This window comes from Mesoplodon bidens, assembly GCF_964165515.1.
Source record: "Mesoplodon bidens genome assembly, chromosome: 12".
NCBI lineage: Eukaryota > Metazoa > Chordata > Mammalia > Artiodactyla > Ziphiidae > Mesoplodon > Mesoplodon bidens.
Window position 1 is genome coordinate 33347275 of NC_138168.1, and position 12750 is coordinate 33360024.

General features: G+C 43.4%; 1 protein-coding gene across 3 annotated transcripts in view; it reads left to right on the forward strand.

Annotated features, from left to right (window-relative positions):
- Positions 1–2166: 2166 nt before the first annotated feature.
- The window catches only part of KLHL32 (kelch like family member 32), a 223371-nt gene continuing 212787 nt past the window's right edge, over positions 2167–12750 (forward strand). For 2 of the 3 annotated variants that reach the window (XM_081250420.1, XM_081250417.1), the window contains exon 1: positions 2167–2472. The gene's annotated coding sequence lies outside the window, so the exon portion shown is untranslated. Of the gene's footprint in view, positions 2506–12750 lie in introns of all 3 variants that reach the window. The other variant, XM_081250418.1, reaches the window with a different exon arrangement.

Here is a 12750-nt window from a genome sequence, read left to right on the forward strand (position 1 = left end):
CTCCTCTGCTAACAGTATATTGGAAAACACGCTTGGGTTGGATTTTTATGGCTATATAACAAATACGGAGTCTTTTATTTCAGAGAAATAAAAGGCTTTTTTTGTGTGTGTGTGTGTGGTATGCGGGCCTCTCACTGTTGTGGTCTCTCCCGTTGCGGAGCACAGGCTCCAGATGCGCAGGTTCAGCGGCCATGGCTCACGGGCCCAGCCGCTCCGCGGCATGTGGGATCTTCCCAGACCGGGGCGCGAACCCACGTCCCCTGCATCGGCAGGCGGACTCTCAACCACTGCGCCACCAGGGAAGCCCAAGGCTTTCTTAATTAAAATAAAACTATGCTTTAAATCAATCTTAGGGAGTCATACAGGGAAAAAATTGCCTCTCTGAACTAGACATTTTACTAGACATTTAATGTATATTTCCTTATGTAACCCTCAGTATCTATGTGTCAGCAATATTTATTGAGCCCCTAATATGTGACAGGCATTGTGCTAACTTGTAGGAATACAATGATGAACAAGACAGACCCAGCTTGGGCAGTAAGAAACCCTTCCATAGTCACACAGTTGGTGAGTTGGTGGCATATTTTTTTCTGTGTAAATACTGTTATATTCTTTTCTTTTCTATTTGTTTTTGATAAATAGCTTCTGTTTATTCTAAACAAACAGATAATCTAATCCTTATAGATGGGGTTTAAAATTTTAAGTACATTCACTTTAGTGACAAATACTTTATGAATCTTAAGGGAATGTTTTATTTATTGACACCAAGTCATTGTCAGTATTTTGGGTTCAAACATGCTTCGACATTTGATCTTCTGGTATAAAACAAAACCTAATAAAAAACATAAAACTGCTTATGAAAAATTCTAGAAAATGACACTGCACTTCATGTTTGTAGTCAGGTGTTTGTCATTCTTTTTCCTGTGCCTATCTTGGTGTCCAGGACTTCTAGACAAGTAGGACCGAGGATCTAAAGTCCAAATACCAAGACCATGGGAATGAAGCACTGAAAGCCAGATGGGCCCCAAGGGAGTGGGTGCGGGGGGGACAGGGCCAGAAAACTTGCGGGTCTGAAAGTGGAAAAAGTGCTGAACCATTGATTTGAGACTAATGAGAATGTTAGGGACACCTGAAACAGATCAGGGCAACTGTTCCTAGCCCAACTGTGGAAGAACACACCTGCAAGAGAAGGGACTTAACATTCTGTGAAATTTCATCTTCCTAGTACTTTAAACCCCGAACTCCTACAAAACACAGCTTACTCCAATTTAGAGTTTCATTTCATGTTTACCAGGTTGCATAACTCCACATCGGACCAAGGTTTTCAATTCAAAAGTGAAATATGTAATATTTTTACCTATCAAAATTATTCACTTTCTTAGGTTTGCGTTTCTAAGGATGTTTTACACAGGAATGACAGGAATGACCCGCAAGTGATACGAGTGGGCCAGGCCCCGAAATTTAATGGTGGTATTCTGGGGTTGTTGTCTGTTTGCAGTTTTGATGCTGAGTTAGCTGCAACCAAATACTCTTCCTCATTCCTCAGATTCGTCCATCCCTGGAGATCCCTTGTCATTTCTTAAGGTTACCAGAAAGCCGTTTTCGACAGTACCATAAAGTATGCTATCCTAAGGAGGGCCACGACATCGGTCCTGTAAAGGGGCCACTAGGAATAGGAGCAATTTGAACTTTACAAGTTAGTTGGGTCGGGGGAGGGAAGCAGAGGGCCAGAGCCCGCGGCCACACCAAGTTGGGGTCACGGCGTCTGTTCCCGCAGGTCGCTCTCCAGCCCTGGGAGACAGTCTGGGAACAGGCGGGCTGGGTCCCAGGATCTCGGTCGTCGCAGGAGGAGCCGCAGCTGATGCTGCAGGCGGTGCAAGCGATCCAGCGGCTAGCAGTGCAAGTGCCGGGCAATAGAGGACCGTCACGGAAGAGGCCGACTTCCGGGGAGAGCTGGCGCGCCGTCGGGAGCGGGACGGGGTTGACCGGCGTGCGCGCCTCCCCGGCGGTGGGGGCGGAGGGGGACGCGCGCGCTCCCCGGCGGAGGGGGCGGGGTGTGCGTGCGCGCTGGCTCGCCGGAGGCGGGAGGGGGCGGAGCCCTTCGCTGTCTGAGCCCGCGCTGTTCCGCCGAGGTTCGTGTCCAGGCTGACGCTGTTGCCTAGAGCAGAGCGAGCTGGACGCGCCACCCGCGGGGCTGGCAGCTGCTTTCATTTACTAGGAGACACTGTTTCCCCGCGGGAGAGTCCGGGAGCGCGCAGACACACACACGCTCACTAACACACACGCTCGCACACACGTTCACGGACACACACATACACACGCGCACACACGCGCTAGCGCGCTAATTCTTCACAGCTGCGTCCCCAAACCGGCGGAGAGAAGCTACTGCGGTTTCTCTTAACCTCCGCATCGTCGGGCGAAGCAGGGCCATTGTGCATCAGGGAAAGCCCGGTGCCTGCGCTGCCGCCTCGGGTACGTAACCCCGGAGACCGCTCACCCCCTCGGGTAAGCTAGTCTCTCTCTCCTCGTAACCTGTTCGGGGTTGGTGCCTGCAGACCGGAGGGAGAGGGTGGGAGACTGCTGGTGAGCCAGTGGGGGCGAGACCGGAGTTGAAATTTCAGGGGCATGCAGCCTCTAGCAGCGTCGTCTAGCGGGAGCAATTACTATTCCCGGTTACTTATTTTACCCAGCCCTGGAGTTGCTCCCCCTTTTCTCCCCTTCCTCGTAGCCCAAGATGTACTTTGCTCCTTGGTTGCCAAGGAGACTTGCTTAAACATCAGCCTTGGGGCGTCTGTTGAAAGAACTGGTTTCTTAAATGATGCTGTTATTTATTTTGATTTTTAAAAGTGAAATGTACACTGAGGACCTTGTGGTAATTTGGCATTCGTTAATCTGTATTCAGGCGACGGTTTCATTCAACTTCAAGAAAAGCGGTAATTGCACTGTATGGAGTGCTTTAAAAAGGATTCATCAGATGGATTTTTCAGCCGGTTGAGTCTTGAATCATAAATTACTCCCATTTTGGTGATCTTATAAAGAACGCTGATTCCAATTAAAATCCCTTCTTCCCCTCTCTTTCCACAGTATATTTTGCAGTTCACTCAGGCGTGATTGTCTTAACATTAAAAGCAGAAGATGAATTAATTATGGTTCCCCACACAAGGATGATCTTCTGTTGTAAAATGACCAGAACAGGAATACATATGTGAATTCCTAATGTAAGGAGATAGCTTTCATAGCATACATCTTTGCTAACATTTCTGTATCCACTGCATCACTCTTTGAGTGTAGTTTTTTGCACCCCTGCCCATTTCTGAGAAGAGTCTGTTTTCTTTCAAGTCTCTTATTGATTTTTGATGTATATCTATCTATATGTAGGTAGATATAGATATAAAATGTGTGCCATAGCTTAATACACCAGATTCTAAGCGTTTAGAGCTTATATTAAAATGCAGAGAGGAAGGAAGCCCAGCTTTCTAGATCCTGTTGGTTTTTTTCTGATAGATTGGATCCTTTACTGGAGCACTGGTGAGGCCCAAGAGGAGGTCTGCCTCACAGGAACCCCTAAGAACTGGGCTGTCAGTTTCACCTTTAGGCCTCAGGCACCTGATGGGTGAACTTATCACACAGCACTTGGAGAGATCTGCAGTCCAGTAATTACACTCTGCACTAACTTCATACCTTCATTACAAACAGAAGTGGCCTAGTAAAGACCCACTGGCATTCAACAGTTCATTTTGTTTTCCTTTGATATTTGTTCCTTTTTTCTACCTTTTATTAAGTGAGGCCAGGAAATATATCAAATTCTTTTTATTTAGATTTTAAACTGTGTCATACAGAGTGTAATTATAGGAGGAAGAAGGGAAGCGATCATAACTGAGGTAGGTGGAGGGGATTTGTGCTACTGACGGTGGGCAGGTGCTGTGAAATGAATAAGGATGACAAACATTTTATATTCCAGTTTACAAAGTACTTTCTGTACACTTCTTTTTTAATCCCCGTAACAACTTTGTGAGGTCAAGGAAGTATCTTCAGTTTAAAGCTGAGGGACTCAGCTTTAAACTCAGCTGTAAACAGTTTAAAGCAGTTTAAACTCAGCTTTAAGCAGTTTAAAGCAGTTTAAACTCAGCTTTAAACAGTTTAAAGCTGAGGGACTCAGAGCTTGCTCAAGGTCACAGAGCTAGTGAATGGGAAAGCCCTTTTTGGATCCAGGCTCTTTGCCTTTTAAAAAATCCTGTGTCTGCTTGTCCAGTGTGTGCAGGGGTCTGATAGGCAGGGTAAGGGACTGGAGCAGGCCCAGGGGGAAACACGTGGGAGAGAGGTGGTGTGGATTATGGCTGGAACATGCAAACCACTGTAAAGGGGTCAGCTCCTACTTGCCTGTTGCTGGTTGTTACCACCCTGGATTTAAAAGGTTCTCTTTTTTTCAAGAAAAAAAGAAACTTCCAGATTTTAAAATTTGAAGTCGTTAATTTATAAAACGGTAAGGACCACATTAAAAATATATCTGGGCCACAAGTGGCCTGGGGCCTACCTGTTTGCAGTCCATAACTACTGAGGTCTCATTCAATTCTAAACTGTTTTTCTCTAACAGAATACTGATGTAAACAAATACATCCATCATTATGAGAGTGATTGGGAGTTTTCTGATTTTGATATTAAAATCTCTAACAGACGTGCTCAACATCCAATAAACAGGTCCAAGTTTGTTCCTGAGGATTCCTAGGTCTCTTTCTCATATCTCAGAGAAAGTGAAAGAGCATGAAGTGCTCCAAAAGAGGAATTTTTGAATCTGGTGAAACAAAAGCATTTATAGTTTAAAACTTTTCATGCTTGAAAAATTTATTCTGCGCGTAGGACTAAGAAGTATAGGAAAAGTCAGTCGGGTACCTGTCATTGCAGGAAGAGGTAGAATAGAAAGTTGGTCAGAAAAAAGGAGCATCCTGAACCTTTCAATGAAAAGTTCCTATTAAGGCTTTAGGTAATTAGTTAAAACCTACCACAGAATATTGCAAGGTTCCAAAGGAACAAAAATGTAACTGGAAACTCAAAGGGACATTCGATTCCAGGACCCTGGCAGAGAAAATAGTCTACTCCTTAAGTAATCTTGTAATGAAGCAAATATTTTTGAGAGGCTGCCACTTTCTCGTATGTCTACTAAACTACAAAGATGTCAGTAGACTTCACTGAAGAAGACCTGGTGGTCAGAAAGGAGTGTTATTTTATTTACATCATTTCTTTTGTGGATCCAAATAGGTCTCACTAAAAAAGAAAAAACCAACACTTGGACAGTTGCTTCTAATAGTTCTGTTATTCTAAAATCATCCCCTGGAAGGAGGCTTTAGTGATAAATAAGTAAATTTTAGTTTTCAATTCCTGGAAATGTGTCACACATCTAATAAAAGAGCCATGAAGGTGTTAGTCAATACTGATATAACAAAGTCCTGCCTGGGTGCTGTGGAGATAACATCTCTGCCCTTAAGGATTCAAAGCAAACAAACATATTGCTCCTGGCAGCTTCTACTTTTCCAGCCCCTTCTACATGCAAACTGCTTTCCATATTGTCTTCACAACATCCCTATAAAGTGCGCATGTTATTTCCATTTGACAGATGAAGGATCCAAGATTACGTGATGTTAAACTGGACCAGTGAAAGAAAACTTTAAACCTCAGCAGCTCTCCTCACTTCATACCCACTCTTCTCTGCCAGTTACCTAATGGAGGTTATAGACATGTATATAATTGTGATTTTGAGGCAGTTGTGTGTTAAATGCTACGACAGAGATACAAAATCCCACAGAAACACAGATACAAGAAAAAATTAAAAAATATTCTGACTGTGGAGGTCAGGTAAATCCTGTGTAGGAGGAGGATTAGTGCTGGACCTCGATGGCTGGGTGTGCTTATAGTAAATGAAGATCCCTTTAGCTGTCGAAAGATGGAAGGTTCTGCCAGACAGTCAGTTGGAATTGTGAGCTGAGAGGATAATGTACATGATCTCTGACATTGATGAGTTCATCATTGTAACTGAAGGGATGACACAGGCTATGGGAAGAAATATGGTCTACAATTGGAGTGCAGCAAGAAGAAGGAACTGGGGATGTAGGGAGGGGGTGGAGGAAGACAAGTTGGTGAAGGAGACCAAGAGGGAAGTTGTAGACATAGAGGAGAATCCAGAGAGTGTAGTGCTGATTCTTCTAAAAGACTGAACATAAGGCAAAGGATGAACCAAGTATTAAGTTCTCTATACAGAGTCTGGTACACAATAAATACCCATTAACTATTATGGCGTTTCTGTATTCTTAATATCTAACAACTGGCACGTAATTTCCTCTCATGTTATCACTTTTCTGTGGAAAGAAAGCATATATAGATATTTTACATGAATGCAATTAGAGTAGACAAATAACTGGATTTTTAGAAGTGGGAAGAGATTGTGAAAATTAGATGAGAAAAGAACATATCAGTGTAAACATTTTCTTTTCGTAGGGTCACAGGCTTGGAGGTTAGGGAGGCTCTTGCAGATAGAGATTTTAATGTTAGATACACCTTTGATGAAGTCTCATATCTGTGGGATAAGTGAGGAGAAATGTATGCTGTGTGTTAGCTGTTTGGAAATCTATACTCACACCCAGAGAGAAGCCTTTAGTAACAGATGAATGTCCTCTGCTCTTTTTTTTTTTTTTTCCGGTACGCGGGCCTCTCACTGCTGTGGCCTCTCCCGTTGCGGAGCACAGGCTCCAGACGCGCAGGCTCAGCGGCCACGGCTCACGGGCCCAGCCGCTCCGCGGCATGTGGGATCTTCCCGGACCGGGGCACGAACCCGTGTCCCCTGCCATCGGCAGGCAGACTCTCAACCACTGCGCCACCAGGGAAGCCCCTGTCCTCTGCTCTTGATCCTGATTGGGTCAACTTTTTGTTTCCTGAGTGGAAATATGAAATAAAAAATGTGACAAGTAAGTGGAAGTTAGACTTGGATTCAAGTACTAGATTTGGAATGACTGGGTGGGAGAACTGCCTGTTAGAATCATGGGCACAAGGTAACAGGATGAAATAAAATAGAAAACATGACAGCCAGCTAGAGTCTAGCCCTGAGGACATTTGGCATGACAGGAGTTCACTTTGAACTTGGAGGGATTTTAATTCCAGTCAAGTACAGTATAAGCCAATGTGATGATTTGCTCTTCACAGATATATTTGGCAAGTAATGGAAAATATTATGAACACATGATGTTAGGAGCCCTTCTTTCTTATTAAACAGAGCTTTTGATGACAGTGGAGATAGACCTGGTTTTGTCTCTGTGTCAGGCAGTGCCTCACTCCCCCCTTCCTTTCTTCTGTATCTGGTTCCCATTATCTCAGAATTTCTTCCGGTTTGGAGAGTAGAACTTGAGGATTTATCCTAGAACATCTTGCTTTCCCACGTATTGGGAATAAATAGATGAAATTCGTTTTGTTCTTCTTTTCCCTGGTTCTGTGATTCTGATAGGGTCCTTCATGCTCGTACCCTTCTTGCTGAGATCTTTACCTAAGAGGTGGAAGAAGCACTCAACTTTCTTCATATTTCTTTTGCTCTTGCCATGTTTCATATGCACATTGTGATGCATTAATGCATTTAACTTGATTTAGACATATGGCGCTATAAATTTCGATGAGATTTTATAAGAACTATGTATAAAAAAATAACAGTTGCAAACCTGACTTGGAGTCAGATTAATTCCACATATGGTGAAAGCACTGAAAGCTGTAAATTTGTCTAAAAGAGTTTTACAAGGTTGGAATTAACTAACTGATAAGATGATTTTTAAATGAAGAAGGAAAATCTTTGGCAGTTTTCGTAGACTCTTGACTTGCTCCTATATGTTTGTTTGAGGTATAATATAGTCTGCTTTCCATGCCAGATGAGCTAGTTCCAGTTACTTAGAAGCAGGACTTTTCTATAATCCCCCTGCTCCCTAGCACAGCCTGTTTGGCATACAGGATATTGTTCGAATAAGTAGTCCCATCCAAGCTGATCGCTTCAGTGGGAACGCAGTCAATGCTAATGGGACAGATGCCAAGAGCAGTGGAGGAGGCATTTTGCAATTTTTTTATGACACAAGTTCTGGTGCCTCATTTTAAATCATTGCTTAGAAGGCTTATTATTTATAAGTTTTAGTTCTTCCAGTTCTTGCACGTTGTATTTGTGTGCAAGGTAGCGTGGCACAGCCTTGGAGCCTGGATTTGAATGCTAAACCTGACACTTCTTGGCTGTGTGATCTTGGTACTGGCTCTGGGATCGAGCTAACATATCTCCCCTCAGTCTCATTTTCCTCATCTGTAAAATGGGAATTCTATTACCTTGATGACAGGGCTACTCTCAGACTAAATAAGATACGCATAGTAAACATCTAGCATGATGCCCGGTGCATAATAAAATCTCAGTACTCACTAATTCCTTCTCTTTGCCTTCCCCTTCCCTCCTACCTTTGCCTTCCTCAACATGAGGGTAGAATTCACTTAAATTGTGTGTTCCATGTAAAATGTCTTAATCTGGTCTGCCAGCCTTAGCAAGGAGCTAGCCTCTTTGTGTAATGCAGCTTTGAGTGAGCAGTGGACTGACTGCTTAGGTGGGCTCTCCTGGGGAGAGGAATGTGTATGCTGGGGTTAATGTCTGTCAGAGGCTCTGGCAAGCCTTCCCCCTCTTTTCTGCAACTCCTGAAGCCACAGTGAAAAGGAGGGAGGGTCAGTTTTCTCCTGTCTAGGCAGCTCACTGGGGCCCTATTATAGGATCTCTTCAGGGGTCCCCATCTGTAAAAAGCACAAAGCTTCCTCTTGTGTCCCCTGTGGATTAATGAAAGCAGCATCTATTACCTGGTGGGTACAGACCTCCTAACCTTTCTCTGAGATCAAGTTCTAGTTGCCCACATCTTTCTATTCAACTAGGGGTTTCCCTTCATGCTGAATTATGTAGATTTTATGAAAAGGTCAAGAGCTCCCCAGGCTCAAAGAAAAAACTCTTCAAATTCACTTTCAAGTCAGATAGGATTAAAGTCTTCCCAAAGAGAATACTTCCTAGTTAAATCTGTTTTTTTCTTTTTTCTCTGTACCACTCTCTGTCCCCTCCCCCGCCCCTGCCAAGCAAGTCCTCATCTTCACAAACGGCAGAGTGATCTTTCTGCTTTTTTGATATCATTTGGTTCTCTGATGACCTAGGGGTGCAGGTGAGGTTAGTGTGTCCTGACTTTTTTCAAGGTTACCCCCCAGCTCATGGGCTTGGGGTAACCCAGACAGCTGTGGGAACTACTAGCAGCCTACTACACTGTTGACTTTTGTAGTAGTGATAACAAAGAACATTTATAGGAAGGTAGTCTGAGAAGTAAATTTTAGGAGCCTATATACCATGCTAAGTTCTGTTTTTATCATACAGTGAATTACAAAGCACTTCATTATAGAAAAGGCTGTTTCTTGTGCTAAATGTGCTCTGGTATGTATGTATGTATTTATCTATTTCAGTGTTTCTTTAAATATGTTGCAATATAATAATTCAGATATATGTTTAGTAGTTGGTAAGTAACATTAGTTTAGATACCTAAAATAAGAAAGGCTTAGGGAATTGCTCATGTTAAATTTGTGATCATTTGTCAAAGACAGAATATCCTTTACCTATGTCTTTACTCTCTGCGAATCCAGAAGAGAATATAGTAAAATTAAAAAAAAAAAAAAAGATTCAGGGCTTCCCTGGTGGCGCAGTGGTTGGGGGTCCGCCTGCCGATGCAGGGGACGCGGGTTCGTGCCCCAGTCTGGGAGGATCCCACGTGCCGCGGAGCGGCTGGGCCCGTGAGCCATGGCCGCTGAGCCTGCACGTCCGAAGCCTGTGCTCCGCAACGGGAGAGGCCGCAACAGTGAGAGGCCCGCGTACCGCAAAAAAAAAAAAAAAAAAAAAGATTCAGTATATAGTAGATATTAATTATGGTGAGGTTTGAATTCCAGGATGAAAAATGTGGTAGCCAAGATGACATCAGTGCCAGATCTTGTGTTTGCATCTAATTCACACAACAGCAAAGTTACAAAATCATATTACTAAGGAAAAAAAATCTTTTAATATGAGCATATTCTCAACCACTTCCCAAGTGACAGCTGTGGTTATTATTTTGGAAATTTAGATTCATAATTGAGGTAGATATCCAAATGGAAGAGATTTATTTTGATAGAGTCTCTCTTTGACTTGCTTCCTCATCTATTCTGTTTGACATTCCCTGAAAGGAGACTTTTTTTTAAAGTGCTGTTTTTGTGATAGGCAGTAGTATAGATATAATCCAATAACCCTTCAGCTGCAAAGATTCACTAGTCTTTCTCAGACTGATGTCTTTGAGCTGATATGACTGATTGGTTTTTTGAGAATTCAAAGCCTAAAGAAATATGGAATGAAGGTTTTGGTTTTTTCTTCTGTGGAAACATTAATTACCTACAATCTGATTTAATTTGGACACAGCTTATCTTCTTTAGCTTTGGGTCAAAGCTACTTATCATTTCTTGAAGGTATTTAGTATCATCTAAAGATAGGGCATCCGAATTGATCAAATGTCATTTGAGAAACTCGAGCACAGCCCTAAGGCCTTTCTACACAGTATTTAACTTGACTTTTTACTGAAACTCTAATTTGTGAATCTTAGTGTCATCCGTAGGGTTTTATGATTAAATTTCCTTTTCTGACCTTGTTATCTTTCACAAAGTTGTCAACTTTTGATTTGTGTTTCCTGTTGTTCTATCAGTATTGCTCTCCAGAAGTCTGTAGTTAATTTATTGTCACTACATATTATCAATTGCTTTAGAGTGGAATATTGATATATTTGATGTATGTAACTGCTGAAGAGTTTGCAGATGTGGGTGGAGCTCATTGGCCAGCACCTTGTCTCTTTGTGGCTCAGGGTTTGATAAGTGTTGAACTGGGACAGGAAGAGTCAGTTACATGGTTTAGCTATGTATTGCCTTTGTAAATAAGGACATACATTACCCCTTGTCCTAATGGGGCATGAAATTCCCAGACCTCCTCAATATGTGCCTTGATTATTGTATTTTTCTTTCTGGGCACTGTATTCTTGGAGTTCTTCTACTTCCTCTATATTGGCCTCTGTTTGGAAAACTATATCCTATGATTGCTGAAGGGTTTTGTTGCTATCGTTCCTGGCTCATGTGCAAACTTGCAGTGCCTCCATCAGCAGCTATTGGTATTCTGTTCCTTTTCTTTATTCATGTGTTGATTGATGAAGAGACAGAGGCAAGGATGAAAGAGGACCTCTTGCATCTCAACGTTAAGTGAGCCCATGAAGTGTGTTGGACAGTAACCAGCCATAGAGCAAGATATGTAAGAAGCCCACTAGGGGCAGGACAGGAATAAAGATGCAGACATAGAGAATGGACTTGAGGACACACGGAGGGGGAAGGGTGAGCTGGGACGAAGTGAGAGAGTGGGCTTGACATATGTACACTACCAAATGTAAAATAGGTGGCTAGTGGGAAGCAGCCGCATAGCACAGGGAGGTCAGCTCCGTGTTTTGTGACCACCTAGAGGGGTGGGATAGGGAGGGAGGGAGGGAGTTGCAAGAGGGAGGAGATATGGGGATATATGTATATGTATAGCTGATTCACTTTGTTATACAGCAGAAAGTAACAGTCCATTGTAAAGCAATTATACTCCAATAAAGACGTTAAAAAAATAAATAAGAAGCCCGGGTATCACTGACTCAAGAACTTTTTTAGTTCTCTCTCTTCTTATCTGGAACCTCATGGTTGACCTCAGGGATGGGAGCAGATTGAGTTTCAGGAGAGGCTTTTTCTATACGGTGGCACGGCGTCCATCAGTATCTCAGCCAGGAAAGAGGATCCTCCCAGGAACCAGCCACATTTCCCTCTCAGGCCAACTTGCAGGCTTCCTGAGGGCAGTGCCAGTGTTGTTGATAAGGCCTTTTCTTAAGACTGCTCCCACCTGTGGTTGCTTGGGTCCCAGAGCAGAACTGAAAATCCCTCACTGGCTGTATTTCTGTACGTAAGGTGAGCCTGGGGGCCATGCGCAATGAAGTGGATCGGGAGAACAAGGGCCCTCGGAGTCAGAGTCCTTGAGTTTCCAGCTCTGCCGCGGGAGCTCTGTGCCCGAGTCTCCTTTATAACTGGGATAATAGTAAGAATCATGAGAACAAAATTAGATATATTTTTAAAAAGCTCTGTTTATACTAGAGAGCTCCATTATTTATTTGTTTGGCTGTTCTGGAGCCTTGCTTTAGAAAATCATACATGATCACTGTTCTACAGAGGTTGCAACCAGGCTCTGTAAAGAGATGGTCCTCGGAAGGACCTGGAGTTGTTTTAAAAATATAGATTCCTGGAGTCTATATTTATTGTGTTGGAATCTGTATTGGTACTGAGCCCCTGTGTATTAGAACACCCTTCCCGAGTGGTTCTGATGGTGGATCTAATCCCCGAGCTGCAGGTCAAGAGCACAGTGACCTGCACACACTCTGCTCCTTATTCCTACCTCCCAAGGACCCGCCGTGCCACCTGAATCTGGGCCTCAGTTTTCTTGCCATTCATACTTAACAAAAAAGAGCAAGGTAAATAAGTTCTGAGGTCACCCAACTCTATGGATATTCAGTGGATGTTTAAACATTGTAGGCGGGCTTCCCTGGTGGCGCAGTGGTTGAGAGTCCGCCTGCCGATGCAGGGGACGCGGGTTCGTGCCCCGGTCCGGGAAGATCCCACATGCTGTGGAGC